Source organism: Amblyomma americanum, chromosome 2 (genome assembly GCF_052857255.1).
Source record: "Amblyomma americanum isolate KBUSLIRL-KWMA chromosome 2, ASM5285725v1, whole genome shotgun sequence".
Taxonomy (NCBI): domain Eukaryota; kingdom Metazoa; phylum Arthropoda; class Arachnida; order Ixodida; family Ixodidae; genus Amblyomma; species Amblyomma americanum.
In genome coordinates this window covers 199,556,260-199,572,967 of record NC_135498.1, presented here as the reverse complement: position 1 = coordinate 199,572,967, position 16,708 = coordinate 199,556,260, and the positions used below count along the sequence as shown (strand labels likewise).

At 48.4% G+C, this 16,708-nt stretch overlaps 1 pseudogene; it reads right to left on the bottom strand.

Moving 5' to 3' along the window:
* Window positions 1–7,058: 7,058 nt before the first annotated feature.
* Window positions 7,059–11,574, bottom strand: LOC144120326 (uncharacterized; annotated as a pseudogene).
* Window positions 11,575–16,708: the final 5,134 nt, after the last annotated feature.

Genomic DNA, 16,708 nt, shown 5'->3' with positions numbered 1-16,708 from the left:
GAACTGCTCTTGAAAAAACATGTGCCGTGCAGATCTAATAAGTGCTACCACTCTATTTCTAGCAGCACTGTATTCCGAACGGAGGTCTGCATTTCTGGGATTACGTTTAGAACGTTTCCAAAGCCAGTCTCTGTTCGCGATCGCTCGCATAAATTCATGGCTTAGCCACTTGTGATTGTGCCTGATTTTACGAGTAACCGTACACGTAGAAATGTTTTTGAACTCAGCTAGCTTATCGCATATCTTTACGTAAACTTTTTGCGCTGGTTCATCTTCTATTAAAGATGCCCAGTTGAACGTTGCTACTAAATTATCGAGTTTCCTCTCATCTAACATTGACACTGGTATCTTCTTGGCATCACCGCAACTTGCTAGTGTGGCTCTCTGAACCTTCGATTGAGCAGAAAAACGACAAGCAGTGAAATAATGGTCGGCCAGCCGTTGTGTGATAATGCACGAGGTCAAGTTGTGAATCTGTGCACGTACAGCAGTGTGGTCCAGACAAGACTTCACCAGTCGACCGTTCATTAGGTCTTCACGTGTGGGGGCATTAATCACGTTTACAATTCTATATGCGGAGAGTGAGGATAAGTAATCAGCGATCGAAGTTTTGCTTGGGCATACGATATCGGTGTTCAGGTCACCTGCCAAGCAGAACCACTCATCTCCTTTGTGCTGATGAAGTATCTCTTCAAGTTCGATTACGAAACGAGTTACGCTAATAGAGGGTAGTATATATACAGCCAATAATGTCAGAGATGCATGCAGCAGATTTACTTCTAAAGCTAAGCATTCCGCATGTGTAAAAGTGATGTCAATAGGACAAACATCGTACTTTCCATTTACGAATACAGCAATCCCTCCTCCCCGGCGTGTAGGGCGCGTAACAAAACCGGGCCGGTAGCATTTCACAGCGAACATGTCTTAACAGGAAGATGGCAGATTTACCTCTGTAAGAACAAAGATGTCGACAAAGCCTGTGGCATCTTGCGCTACAAGCTTGAATTGGTCCCAATATTTGCGAAAGCTACGAACATTAAAATTTACAAGCGTGAACTCCTGATCTTCGCTTCGCCCAAGGTTCCTTTTAAAGGCAGAAAAGTCTGAAAATTCCATTTGGCTGGGTACAAAAAGGTCACTCATTTTATCTTGCTTATGTCAGAGTCGCAGGTAACTCGGATGAGCGTTGCTGCTTCATCCTTCTTTACGTACACTTTGCCGCCTCTAAACCAAACGTACTTATAGGCGTTTTTCTTCGCTGCAATCCTGGCCAGCCAAAAAAACCTCCCGTTCATCTCAGTCAGATTTTCAATGAAGTAGAGCTCCGGCAAGGATTAAGACTCGAAACGTCCCCGAAGCTTGCCACGTGCTGCAAACCAGCGTTCTCGAACCGCTACTGATGAGAATCTCACCAAGACCGTCGGCGATGCTTTATTTTTGTTTGGAAGACGAAGGACAGTCACAACTGCCCCTTTAGTAGGCTTATGAAGATAAAGTTTCTCTGCCAGAGAATCGAGGGCTCCTAGCCGGTTTTCTTCCTGTTTAAATGGCAAGCCATAGATTTCTATATTAAAGTTCCTACCATGTCGTTCGGTATCATTCAGCCCCTGCTGTATTCTTTGAATCAAGGCCTCCTGATCAACCACCTTTTCCTGCAATTCATGTATTTCTTTCTTGTAAGCCGACGCTTCTTCTTTATCGACTTTAAGTTGTAGGACCGCATCATCATATTTTGCTCACATCAGCGTTACAGTATCTTCCAACTCATTGACCGTGGTAAAAAGCTTACTGAAACCTGCTTTTAACAAAAGCAACGAGTCAACTTTGACAAGCAGCTCTGGTAGGTGTTTTACATTTTGTTTTATCTCTTTTAGTTCTGCTACCAGTTCTGAAAGGTCCCCGCAGTCGGTCGACTGTAGGGCCGGTGAAGTCGAATTACCGCCATTTCTGCTGGTACGGCAGGTTTTGCACACCCATATATCTCTTTTATGCGGTCCCATCGTATTGAATGTATTTGGAGCGATTCCTGAACAGTTCTGCCCCAAGTGGTACGGCTCTTTACAGTCTGCACATCTCATGAAGCGGCCATCGTCAAGTAATGGCTTCTGGCAGACAAGACAATCATCAGCCATCACTGATCCAAAAGCTCAGACAACTTAACAGATAGCGGTAAGGAAGTGGGTCTATGGAGCAAGATCAAACTCACACTACCTGCCCAGCGATAGCAGAAATGTGTTGGCCGTGCTCACTGCCACCGAGTGCACCGCGGACGAAGTGTCCCCCCCTTTTAACTTGCGGCTTGCAGCGCAGTGTTGTCATGATGGTTCTGGGAGAAGGTTGCCGCTTTGCACTGTCGAACGATAGCATAAATGTGCTGGCCGAGCTCGTTGCCACCGACTGCACCGCGGACGAAAAGTGTCATTCCCTTTTAACTTGTGGCTTGCAACGCAGTGTTGTCACGATAGTTCTGGGGGAAGGTTTCCGCTTTGCACTGTCGAACGATAGCAGAAATGTGTTGGCCGAGCTCGTTGCCACCGACTGCACCGCGGACGAAAAGTGTCCGTCCCTTTTAACTTGTGGCTTGCAACGCAGTGTTGTCACGATAGTTCTGGGAGAAGGTTGCCGCTTTGCACTGTCGAACGATTGCAGAAATGTGCTGGCCGAGCTCGTTACCACCGACTGCACCGCGGACGAAAAGTGTCCGTCCCTTTTAACTTGTGGCTTGCAACGCAGCGCAGTGTTGTCACGATAGTTCTGGGAGAAGGTTTCCGCTTTGCACTGTCGAACGATAGCAGAAATGTGCTAGCCGAGCTCAATGCCACCGACTGCCTAATAATAATAATAATAATAATAATAATAATAATAATAATAATAATAATAATAATAATAATAATAATAATAATAATAATAATAATAATAATAATAATAATAATAATAATAATAATAATAATAATAATAATAATAATAATAATAATCAATCTTTGTTTCTCGGTGCCCAGGAACAACCCAATGGTCTTGGTGCTGGTACACCATTTACACGCACAAAACGTAAATTTATTTCACTACAAAGGAAGACACTCAGGGGAGGTAATGCAGCAGTCAAGGCGATAGAAAAAAAAAGACATATAAACTAGGCGTGACAGCAAACATGAAGCGAAAAAGCGAAAGAAGAAATCATCGAGAACAGCGGTAAATGAAAACAGCTAGAACAGGCAACAGACATATAAATAACTAATGAAACAATAAACAAACAGAATGAACACAAGAACGGCCGATAACAGCCAAGTACAGCATATAGCAAAATACAAACAAGAATAAAGCCAATGCTAATATGAACATGTATGAAACCTCTGAAATACAATCTAGATATACAATCATACATAATAAGAAATGTAATTAGTGAACGCGTTACAGACAACCAGGCGTTAGTATACAGTATTAAAGAAATAATATTAATGAAGACAAGGAGACGTCATGAACAATTAAGGAGAAAAAAAACAATATAATACCGGTGCAAACGCACAAGTGTAGTAAAGACAAAATGCATGAAAGGGGAAGTTATGTATGAGAAAAAGAGTGCTCAAAGTGGAACGTCACGGACATCCAATATAAAGGAAGGGAGAGAATTTTCGAATATATCAAGGTGAGGACAAAGAGAATTAAACAACTTTTGCATTCTCTCCAGAGGGGAGAGGAAGTGCAGGAGCGCAGAAACTTGGAATGGTCTGAATTCCCTTATGCTCTTTCGCGGTACACGGAAAAGGATACGCGCTAGGAGCTGAGGGCATAGAATGTGACCATGAAGAAGTTTATAAAAGAATATTATATCTGCCCTTACACGACGGCAGCTAAGAGAAGGAACCTGCAGTGAGTAACTCCGTCTGGGACGAGAGCTGGAAGTTTTGCAAGAAAACCGATGTTGAAATATGCGTAAAAACTTTAGCTGAACACTGTCGATTTTTTCACAGTTCGACTGGCAAGTGCCGCTCCAAACAGACGCATATTCCAAAAGCGGCAAGCATATGGAGAGGTAGAGCTTTAAGAAAGGAAGTGGGGCTCGAAACTCTCTCGAAAGCCTGCAGATGAAGCCGAGTGTACGCATAGCCCCTAGACCAATGCGTTTTGTATGAGAGGAGATGCTGAGGCTACGGTCAAGAAGTACGCCGAGGTCATTAATTTCATCAACCCTAGGCAGCGGCCTACCATTCACAGAATAAAAGTAGAGAAGACTGTGCGTTTTACGCGTAAATGAGACAACCTTGGTTTTAGATGAATTGAGAGTGAGCCCATTCTTCAAGCACCAATCAGAGAAGGCGTCGTGTTTGTTCCGTCCTTGTGTTTTTTCCGCGCTGTTTTACCATGGATAACAGTAACCAACTTGCTCAGCTTTCCGTACTTCTAAAGGCGGATATGTCCGATTTCAATGACAAGCAATCATGAAGAGTATGTACTGCCTTGAACATTTTTATATCGTCCGCATAATGGAGAAACGAGGAGTTTTTGACCACGGAGGAAACGTGATTGATAAAAACAGAGAACAGAAGCGGACCTAATACCGAGCCCTGAGGAACTCCGCTGGTTGGAGTGTAAACAAATGAGGTCTGTCCATTTACACTGACAAAGCTGGACCGATCAAGAAGATAGTTGCGCAGGAGGGCTACAATTTAAACGTCGATCTCAAACAGCAGAAGCTTTTGAAGAAGTAATGAGAGAGTAACAACGTTGAAAGCTTTGCTCAAATCACAGTACACAGCGTCTACCTGACTCCTCTGAAGGACTTCAGCTGATGTATACGTCATAAAAGTAACAAGGTTAGTTGTAGTAGAACGACCTTTTGTAAAACCATGCTTATTATGTACGATTACATGTTTGAGTTGGAAGCAAAGTACTTTGTGCAAAGCTATTTCAAAAAGCTTAGAGGTTGCACAAAGAAGAGGAATGGGGCGGTAGTTCGAAACATCAGATTTGTTTCATCGTTTGAAGACAGGGAAAACGCGCGCCGTTTTCCACACGCGGGGAAAGACAGAATTTTTCAAACAGTTATTAAATATTCTGATTAAACCAGGGACGAAGGTAGTATTAAAGGCTTTTATTATGGCGGCTGGAATGCCATCAGGTCCAGGGGACAAAGATGGTTTCAAACACTTAAGACTCTCACTTACCACCTTCTCGTCAAGAAGAACGAAATTAGGTCCGCCAGCTGGAAGGCATACGGAATCGCAACGTGGAGATTTGTACACGGAGGAAAAGTGTTGAGCAAAGCCGTCAGCGACATTCCGAATTTCATTCCCGTCAGAGTCAACTAAGTGAACATGACTATCAGATTTATTCGAACGCTTGCGAACGTATCGCCAGAATTCAGTAGGACGATTAGAGGCACTATTCTCTAAATATTCAAGATAGGACTCATGATCCCGCTTGTACAGGCGTTTGCAAAGGGAACGCAAGCGGCGAAATTCATCTGCCCATGTATCCAGCCCAGGGCGTTTCGCTTTATGGTCGGCCCGCTCCTTAAGTTTCAGCGCTGCTCTAAGTTCCTTGGAAAACCAGAACGGAAACTTGCTGCGAGTAGGAGTGTGCAGAGGTATGTACTGGCGCATACCATTGAGAACAATTTCAGTGAAGCGACTGACTTGTTCGTCAACATCGCTGATTTCGTTTAAAGCGGACCAGTCGACAGCAGAGAAAAAACTGAAGAGACCAGCATAGTCGCAGTAATTTTTTGGTGGTCCGTTGGGGTCTTCGGAAGGGTGCAGACCCTTCCAACCCTTCCAAACATTGTTGTTCGGCGGTGATGAAGGGAGATGTGCAGATGAAAGTAAAATACAGAATATATTTACAGTATGTACAAGGGCAAACTGCGTTACAAGTTGAGTCACACCGACGGTCAAGCTGTAACTGACGAAGACAATTCTCACACAGAGAAGCACTGTCTACTACAAGCCCTTACTCATCGACGCGAGGTTAGAGTCTAGGGTTGTAGAATTACGCGCCACTGCACGGAGCCTCTAGCTCAACTAGACAAGACTGCCCTCCAATGATTTTACATGCAGTTTTAAAGCTTTTGCAAACAAAGAAATTAGGGCGGTCATATATCGAGGCCCGCCCTAAGCTTCGATAACCAATGGAGGTAGCCACAGCCCCTGATGGTTGGACCCATCTTCGAGCCCGGGGCTAGGCTATAAAGAAAAAGAAATATATACACAAAACATTTTGAAAACCCTCTCCCCGAGGGGAGTTCTCGGCCTTAGCGCTTGATGCTTTCCCTTTCCCTGCCGCACCCGCGCGTCGCCTCTCAAACGATGAAGCGTTTTTTTTTAGCTAATTGGCGGGACCAGTGACCCACTGGCTCGCCGCAGGAATGTTAGACGGCGGAAAACCGCGACGCTTCGGTGCCATCGAAAATGCCAGAAAAAAGAAAAAGAAGAAAAAAAAGGGGGCCCATCGCGGAATGCTAGGTGGTTCGCATTCTGCCGCTGTGGGAATGCTGCCTGAGATCAAGCGGCCCCACGTACTCGTTGTTCGCGCCTCGCATGCTTTCTTGGCGCCAGGTGTCCTCGGCCGTCACAGTGGTGCTGTGAAGCAGCCAGTGCTTCCTGCGCCATTGCCACTGCTTGCGGGGGTAGGGGGGGGGGGGGGGGGGGAGGGGCGTAGACTGGAGGCCCGCAGTGACCACAAGCTAAAGGAAAAAAAAGATTCGCGTTGATGAAGCGCGGCCTTACACGTCCCCCCCCCCCCCCCCCCCCCCTAAGATGCTAAATGAGCTTGGAGTCCGCTCATTTACACAAAACCAAATAAAGGCCGCGGCAACGTGAAACTCAAATTGCAGCCTCATGCAGCCAGAAATAATCAGTTCTACAAACAAACAACAAAAACAGTCGCGGCACTGACAAAAGAACAACACATTTCGTTATAAACTCTTCATAAATGAAGTTCATCACAGTACGAGCGTCAGCGTGCCAGCGTCCTTGCACATGGTTCCGGTCACACACCAGTGTTCACATCACAAAGTGCAGCGAGTGAACGGGAACATTCACGCCTGCCTGAGGGGTCGTGGCTCAATTATTGCTTTGCTCTTTTCCCCAGCTGATGTTGGGGACGCGAGATAACGCGTCGGCGTTGCCGTTGCAGGCGCCTCGCCTGTGCGTTACAACCACATTGTAGCGCTGTAAGGCCAGTGCCCACCTTGCGAGTTTCGCGCCATGAGGCGTGCTCGTCGTCAGATAAGCAAGAGGATTGTGATCGGAGACCACGTTAATCTGTGCACCAAAAACCCAGTGGTCAAATTTCTTAAGCGACCATATTATGGCGAATGCCTCGCGCTCGATTGTTGACCAGCGGGTCTGAATTGGCGTGAACCTGTGACTGGCGAAGGCGATCGGTTCCTCTCGCCCCGCCTCTCCCACCTGTACCAAGCAAGCTCCGGCCGCGACTTCGGATGCATCCGTGAATAGCCAATACGGCTTGCGGATATCGGGGGTGTTTAGCGCTGCCGCTTCGCAAAGCGACTCCTTTAGATTACCAAAAGCCTGCTGCGCTTCCAGAGTCCAAGGAATCGCGTTTGGTAGCCCTCGCTTCGTTAAGGACGTGAGTAGCGCGGCGACCTCAGCGTAGTTCTGGACATAATCGCGGTAGTAGCCACATAGCCCCAGCAGGCTTCGCAGGTGCTTTTTTGTGGTGGGCGGCGCGAGGTCCTGAATAGCGGCTAGCTTCTCGGGGTCCGGCCCGTGGGTGCCACCTCCCACTACGTGACCTAAGTACCTAATCTGTGCCTGTGCGATTTGGCACTTCTCCGGGCTCACCTTAAGTTTTGCTTCGCGGAGTAAGCCAAAGACAATGGTCAGCTGCTTCAGATGTTCCTGCCACGACGTTGAGAAAATAGCAATGTCACCGAGATACGCCGCAGCGTAGGCCTGATGCCTGGACAGCAGCGTATTCATCATTCGTTGGAAAGTGGTAGCCGCATTTTTTAGCCCAAAAGGCATGACGCGCCAAGCGTACTGTCCTTTGTGGGTCACGAACGCGGTCAAATGTTGGCTTTCGGGGGCCACTGGTACCTGCTAATAACCTCGTCGCAGGTCTACTAGTGTAATGAACTTCCCGCGGCCTACCCTCATAATTAATTCCTGTGGGGGTGTCATCGGGAGTGCATCAGTGCGTGTGGCTGCGTTTAGCGCGCGGTAATCGATACACATGCGCACTGAGCCGTCCTTCTTCCCCACACAGACCACGGGATGCGCGTAGTCGCTCTCTACGGGGTATAAGAGACCCAGGTCTAACCACTCGTCAACCTGGCGGCTAACCTCAACCCTAAGAAGCTCGGGCACTCGATATGGGAAGGCGCGTTTTGGCTGGTATCCGTCTTGTAACTCGATTTTGTGCAGTCCCACTTCGGCCGCTCCCGGTGTTTCATCGAACAGGTCAGCGTAACCGGCGAACAGTTTCGCCATTTCAGCGCGCTGCTGAGAGTCCAAATGTGCCAGTTTCTCCTGTTCGATGGAAAAGGGGCCCGACTGTGTGGGCGCAGGGCGAGGTGTGCACTCAATTTCTCCGAAATCCGTGTCTTCGTCGAATACGACACCAACGTGGCTAACCCGCGCGTAGTAAGGCCGAAGCCTATTTGCATGAACAATTGGCGCGGCTCGCGCTCCGGTATCGATCCTTGTGGTGTTTTACCTTTCCTGCGCGGTTACGGCATATAGGCCGAGCCATTTAGGAGCTAGTTTGTTGTCGTGGTCGGTATCAAACACGAGAACTTGATCTCCGACGCTGAAAACTTTGTTCCTAGCCTGCCTATTGTACGCCTGCGTGTAGCTCCCCTGTCGTGCTCTTGCCGTTAGCCCCGCTACTGCCGCGGCTATGTCTAGCTGTTCGCGCAGCTGTCTCAAATCTTTTGCGGGCTCTCCCCTTAGTGTGTTTGGGAGTGGCTGCTCACCCGTCCAAGTGCTCTGCAAAATGGCAAGTGGCCCCGTAGGATTCCTGCCGTAAAGGAGTCGGAATGGGGCAACCCCTGTGGTGTCATGGGGTACCTACCTGTACGCCCATAGCACAAATGGGATGAGCCTGTCCCAGTTTCTCGGGTCTTTCTCTATTACGTGAAAAAGCATGTTTTTGAGGACGCGGTTCCACCGTTCTACAGTCCTGTTGCTCTCGGGATGTTCTGGAGTCGAAAAACGGTGCACGTATCCCAATCTTGCTAACATCTCCCTTGTCAGCGGTGCAGTGAAGTTAGTTCCTTGGTCTGAGCATATAACTTCCGGGATACCGGTGCGGCTAAAGATTGCAAGTAGGGCGTCGCATGTTGCTCTCGCGGTTAGTGAACGCAGACAAACCACTTCGGGCCACCGCGTGCACAAATCAACCAGGCAAAGAGCGTACCTATGGCCCCGGCCTGAGGGCATGTCAATCGGCCCGATGATGTCGACGTTTACTACTTGGAAAGGGCGGTCAGGTGTGGTGAGTGGCGTGATAGGCACCCTGTCTTTAAGCCGCCTATCTGACCTGATCTGACAAGCGTGACACGTCTTGCATCGTTGTGCCACATCTGCCTCTAAACCGGGCCAAAAAAAAAAAACTATACTTAATTCTCGCCCTCGTCTTTCTTGGGACCAAATGTCCTCCCCAGAGAGATTCGTGGGCCAGTGAAAGCACTTCTTCCCGTCTGCTGAGGGGCAGCACAAGCTGCTTGACTTTTGCGCCTGCGATGGAGTCCCGGTGGTATAAAAGACCGTCCGAGATGAACATGCCCCCTTTTCCCGATTTTGCGTCCTCCTAAGATTTCCTAAGGCTTTCATCGGACAGCTGGGCCGAACGGAACTTCTCTCGCTGCTTTAAGGACGCGTCCTCATCGTCACGCATTGAGCACTGGTCTTCATTCAGGTACTCGTCGCGGCCCGCTTTATGCTGCTCGCCCGATGCCTCGCTCGACTCATCGTTTTCCTGTTCCTCCGCCTGGGATTGGTTCGCGTGGACCTCGTCCGTCGTTGGGGTCAGCTCGTAGCTCTTCTCGGCCACGGAGAAGGACACGCTAGCTGTGTCAGCCGCAACGTGGCTCTTGCTCTGGGCAAACGCCGCGCCGCGGCTGTCGATCTGCGCTAGCAGCTCCCAGTCCTCCCGCGATAGTAAGCAGTCTATAGCCTCCACGAGCTTGCCTGTGAGCGCACAGACTATATGTACGGTCTCCGGTCGCGCTACAAGTGTGGGGCACCGCTTCACACTGACCGCGAGGGTAACTAGTTTTGCCTCTACTGCTTCGCCAAAGGCTGAAACAAGATTAATCTTGCCCGAAGGCTCCTGGGATACGCTGGACACGAGGCTTTCACTGACTACAGTAATCTCACTGCCGGTGTCAATGATCGCAGTTGCCGGCACACCGGCGCATTCGAACGGAACCTGCTGTAGCTTTGATTGCCTTGCTTGGTCGGACGACCCTGGGGCATTCATTTCTGCCACCAAAGTCCTGTGCGAGTGGGCTGATGCTAGGATTTCGGCTGTCTCTGTGCTGGATACTGCCACTCTTTGTGTCCAGGCGAGCTTATCGGTTTTCTGCGAATTGTGAGCGGCTCGTGGGCAGTCCTTTGCGCGATGGCCCACTGCGCGGCACACGAAACACTGCACCCGTCGTCTCTTGTCGCTGGTCGCAGATTGCGTAGGAGACTTTTCTTTCTCAGAGTGTGTGACCGTTTGTCGCACCGCGCGCCCCTTTCCCTTAGCCTGCTAGAATGTCCGCAGCATCCGTGACATCTCGTCCGGTTTCACCCATTTCTCTCCCTCGCGGTGGAGCACGTAATCTAAGCCCTCGGTGCTTAGGCTCGCTTTCATCCTATCGGCCACGACGAGAGCCACCACGTCTTTCTTGCTGTCTGCATCCCTCGAGCGCAGGTAGTACTGGAAGTAAGTTTTTACGCGAGAGGCAAATTGCGCCCATGTTTCCTCCTTGCGCTTTGCAGCGCGCTCGAACTGGTCTAGGTACTCAGCGGGGGTGAGTTTTAGCTCGTTTAAAACGGCTTTCTTCACTAAGTCGTAGTCCCCGCACTCATCGTCCTTGAGTCAACGAAGCAAGTACCGCACACGCTCGGTCAGTGCTGGCATTATCAAATGTACGCGGCTGTTTTCTGGCACATCGTACGTTGTGAATAATCTTTCGACATCGTCAAACCACAGCGGCACATCCGCGTCACACGGTAACTTGAGCCCCTTTAGGACCTTGGCATATTGGGATACTGGGTCGAGGCCTGTTCGCCGTTGCTCGTCAGGTACCAGCATTAAGGGAGTCTGTCTGCCACCTATCGTTCCTATGCCAAGTTTCCCCAACTCGATGCGTTCGCGAGATTCGATCTCAAGCTTTTCTAGCTGAAAATCTAGTTCCATACGGCGGATCACTACGGCATCAGACCTTGTCCCTGGAGTTATTTTCCGTCGCGTTTCCGCTACCGGCTCCTTCGTCGCCCCATCTAATGCTGCCCCTGCCGACATCGCGTCTTCCTGCGAAATATCACTTGACAGGTCATCCTCCTCAAATACATTCTGGTCCGATGCACTCTCCTCTGCCCCTCTGTCAGCTGAGCCCGCCATCATGCTCCGCGTCTGCACCATACACCTGCTTACGCTTGAGCCATAACCACATCAAAGAGACGTAAGGAATCCCGCTCACACGTACCGCTGTCAGTAGTAGGTGCCGTTTCTTCTCCAAACTCGTCCGGAGCCGAAGGGGGAACGCCGCCTTGGGGTCGGTGAGCCGGGGTACCTTTTCAGCTTGGCTGGTGCCGGAGATCGATTCCTTCTGGTCCTCCTGGGTGGCTACCACGTGCTGGGTATTGCCGAGTGTCTGGACACTGCTGGACCTGCGGGTGGTGTCAGCTCGGGGCTGTGCTGGTCCGTTGGGTTCTTCGGAAGGGTGCAGACCCTTCCAAACGTTGTTGTTCGGCGGTGATGAAGGGAGATGTGCAGATGAAGGTCAAAGAAAGAATATATTTACAATACGTACAAGGGCAAACTGCGCTACAAGTTAAGTCACACAGACGGTCAAGCTGTAACTGACGAAGACCATTCTCACACAGAGAAGCACTGTCTACTACAAGCCCTTACTCATCGACGCGAGGTTAGAGTCTAGGGTTGTAGAATTACGCGCCACTGCACGGAGCCTCTAGCTCAACTAGACAAGACTGCCCTCCAATGATTTTAAAAGCAGTTTTAAAGCTTTTGCAAACAAAGAAATTAGCGCGGTCATATATCGAGGCCCGCCCTAAGCTTCGACAACCAATGGAGGTAGCCACAGCCCCTGAAGGTTGGACCCAACTTCGAGCCCGGGGCTTGGCTATAAAGAAAAAGAAACATATACAGAAAACATTTTGAAAACCCTCTCCCCGAGGGGAGTTCTCGGCCTCAGCGCTTGATGCTTTCCCTTTCCCTGCCGCACCCGCGCGTCGCCTCTCAAAGGATGAAGCGTTTTTTTTTAGCTAATTGGCAGGACCACTGACCCACTGGCTCGCCGCAAGAATGTCAGACGGTGGAGAACCGCGACGCTTCGGTGCCATCGAGAATGCCAGAAAAAAGAAAAAAAAGGAAAAAAAAGGGGCCCATCGCGGAATGCTAGGTGGTTCGCATTCTGCCGCCGTGGGAATGCTGCCTGAGATCAAGCGGCCCCACGTGCTCGTTGTTCGCGCCTCGCATGCTTTCTTGGCGCCAGGTGTCCTCGGCCGTCACAGTGGTGCTGTCAAGCAGCCAGTGCTTCCTGCGCCTTTGCGACTGCTTGCGGGGGTAGGGGGGGGGGGGGGGGGCGTAGACCGGAGGCCCGCAGTGACCACAAGCTAAAGGAATAAAAAGATATACGCGTTGATGAAGCGCGGCCTTACAGTCGGTAAGTGCGTAAGCGAAACGGGGGGAATTCCCCGCGCGATTTGAATTAGCAGAAGGTGGGATAGAAACCGAAGCCGTTATTAGAATTGGAGGATGAAATTTGTCACAGCGAGTAAGTGAGATGTCAGATGTCGAGACTTGGATATTTTCAAAATTAGGTAAACAAATGTCAAGAACATTACCACAATAGTTTTTAATTAAATTTTGTTGCTGCAAGGTGTAAAAAGTTGTGAAATCTAAAAGCCGTTTGCACTAACTAACAATCACATAATGATTGTAGTGAGAATATGTAAAGGTATTCCAGTTAATAGCTGGAGTATTAAAATCCCCTAAAATGAATAGTTTGTGCTTACAATGAGAAGTGATAACATATTCGATAGAATGTAGTGCATCATCGTAGGCAGGAGGAGGCAGATTAGGGAAAATGTAGAAAGCTGCCAATAAAAGTTTTTGATGTTTCTGATGGTTTCCAGGTCGGAACGCCGAACGCACTGCACGGAACTGTCAATAGCAATGAGCACTCCCCCTCCCTTTTGTTGAGAGGCTAATACATTGGGAAAAAAATACAGGTCCCTTAGTCCGAAGACCTCGGGCAATTTGGTAATATATATCGAAGTTACGGTTGACTGCGATCAACCGTCAGCTCGGAAGTATGCAACATACCATCTAGGAGCATTCCACGAAAAGCCGTGAAGATGCAGCCCGTAGGCCACATCGAAGGGTCAACAAGCTGATCGCAAAATTCTGCGCTGACTCTGAAGTAGAAGGACGAGTAAGAGTCATATTTCTTTTTCAACTGCCGGCAGGAAATGGGGGTGGCGTTCACGAACTTCAGATGGTTCGTCAGGTCAGCCGACATTGTCACAGGGCACAGCTTGGAGACGAAAATAGCCTTCGGGCGCATCTGAGGTTAGCGACGTTCAGACTGGATGAGCTCGACGAGCCAGTTATGGCTGTGCTTCGGTGCTTCTTCTGCGCCTCAGGCGAGTGGGGGAACAGATACAGATGTCGGGCTGGTGGCCAAATCAACGGGTGCCATCCCACAGTGAAGGGCAGCAGAGTAGCTCTTGGATGGCTGGAGTATACGGGAAGGACTGCTCGCGGACAGGGGCTCGACGAAAGGCGGATCACGCTGCGATGAAGCAGGGCGCCTCCAAGCTCCTCGCGTAGGCTGCGAACATCAGCCCGCAGGGAGGCAATGACCTCGGCCTGGAGAGCGAGCGCCCGCGAGTTGTCACCACGAAGGCGCTCATTCTCCTCCCGCAGCTGGGCGACCTCGTCGCTCAGAAACGAGATTCCCTAAAGTGCGTCGAGGAGGAGAGCCCGAAGCGATGGCAAGCGCACCGTCAGGTTCGCCCGTCGGGGAGGAAGTGAGGGAACCGGTCGGGTCAGTCGGGTGATGGGGCTGGTGGGCCACAGAAGAAAGGAATGCAGCCGTTGACACGCCACCGTCACTAGGCTTAGCACCGCCGCAAGACGACAAACACAGATTGCACATGAATGGTCGCGAGCTGGACTTCAAAAGCTGCTGCTTGTCGTTACTCCAAGTGACACACTTCGCGTGTACACGTTTGTTGCAGTCGGCACAACGAAAAAACTGCTGGTTACCAAAAAACGGGCGGGAGCACAGCACACATGCGTCCTTACTGGGCGCCATGCTGTAATAATAATAATAATAATAATAATAATAATAATAATAATAATAATAATAATAATAATAATAATAATAATAATAATAATAATAATAATAATTATAATTTTATTCACAAGTCTACAAATACAATCACAGATACCAGGCTCTCCTAAGCCATCACATGCGGCTTGTCACACGAAGCCTGTCAGTCGACAGCAAGACTCGGCCGCAAAAATTGACTATTTTAATAATAATAATAATAATAATAATAATAATTTTATTGCACAAAAGAGTTCAAAGTACAAGAAACGGGCCTGTCAAAGCCACCAATGGCTTTAAGGACTTGGCCCGGCAAAATCAGCGGACGAGTGTGCAATATTCACTCGACGCAATGCAGGGGTATTAACTGTTAAGAGGCTAAACACAAACAAGGAGCAAATCACGAGACAAGAATCAATACACATAAAATAAGATGAACATATTTCAGAGGTGATGACCAATACTATTTAGAAGTATTGAAACAACCGCGTTACAGTGAACAAATAATCTTTTTCATTGCCTTTTTTGACTGAATCGAGAATGCCTCTTTTGGCAAATCGTTCAGAATTTTCGGCACGTAAACACAGCGTCTAGCTTCACCATATCTTGTTGAGGATCGCGGCACTACATAGCGAACACTATTACGAAGGCCTCGGGGGGCTGTATAGCACGTTTTAAAATCACTGAACCAAAAATGCCGTAGCACCACAGTTTGTACAAACAAAGACCAGAAGCAAGGCAAGCCAAGCGCCGAGAAGATGTTATGATTTTTGAGTGACGGATTATTGTAGGCTAGATTTCTCAGTATGTTCGTTAACAAAGAATCCACGCGGTTTTGCCATCGGGTAGGGCAAAAAGCAAAGACGGTTATCCCATATCGAAGGGTGCTGTAGACCAAAGCATGTGCTATCATTTTTTTTACTGGAAACGGTACGAGAGACTTGATGTTGAAAAACAACCATGCAGCGCTCCTGAGCTTATCGCAAACATGTGATAGCTGAGTGTGCCACGACATATCACTGTCGAAGAATACTCCCAGGTATTTTACCGAGTTCACGTAGGTAGTTGGCACGCATCGACAGGAATGGCAGTTGTGACTGTGCAGAAAAACTGCCGCGTTTATAGCGGTTAATTTTAAAGGGGATCTAAAGCAAACGAGTTGGGTTTTTGAGGTGTTCACCTTTAAATGGTTATCAGCGAACCAAGTCATTGTTTTGTGTATATTACCTTGGAGATTCGAGACAGCCATGCTGTAAGAAATATGTTTTGAGAGCAGAACAGTGTCGTCAGCGTATTGAAATATTAAACCTTTTGAAACAACCCTAGATAAATCAGTAATAAATATATTGAAATGTAGAGGTGATAATAAGAACCCTGAGGAACTCCGGCCTTCAGTGGAAGTTTACCACTTGCGTTTTTAATTTCGTCTAAGACAACTACTTGTGATCGTTCGGCGAGATAGCTTTTTAGGTTATCGTAAAATGGCCCTCTAAAACCGCTGGAGTATAATTTTTGTAAAAGATTCCCGTGAAGAACTGTCTCGAAAGCTTTTGATATGTCCAGGAATAAAGCAACGCTAAAAAAATTTTGGTCGAAAGCCGAAAACAGTTCATCAGAGAACTCTTCTAGAAGGGTTACCGTACCACGACCGGACACAAAACCAAACTGTCGAGTCGACAGAATTGAAAATTTCTCAACGAAAGACGACATGGATTTCAAAAGGAATTTTTCAAGAATATGAGACAGTATGGGTAGGATTGAAATAGGCCGATAGTTTTTGATGTCATCCCTTTTTCCTCCTTTATAAAAGGGCTTAACAATCGCAGTTTTAAGCTCCTTGGGGATAAGCGCGGTATCAAGAAAACCGTTTAACATGAAGAGCAGGATATTGGATAATGCTGAAAAGTTCCTTTGTAGCAGGTTCGCAGATAAGCCGTCTATTCCAGGAGGCTTATTGCGCTTAAAGCTGAAAATTATTTGGTGAAGTTCATTTTCTGAAAATCTAGGTAGGAAAGCGGACGCTGAAATTGATTCTTTAAGCGTGTATTGGACGGCCTGGCAAGAAGATGCATTCTCGGAAGCCAGTGCAAACAGTTGATTGAACTTATCTGCACCCTCGACCGAGTCGCCTGGAAAAAACGAGATTGGGGTAATGTATGCAGCGTTCTTGCCACGAAG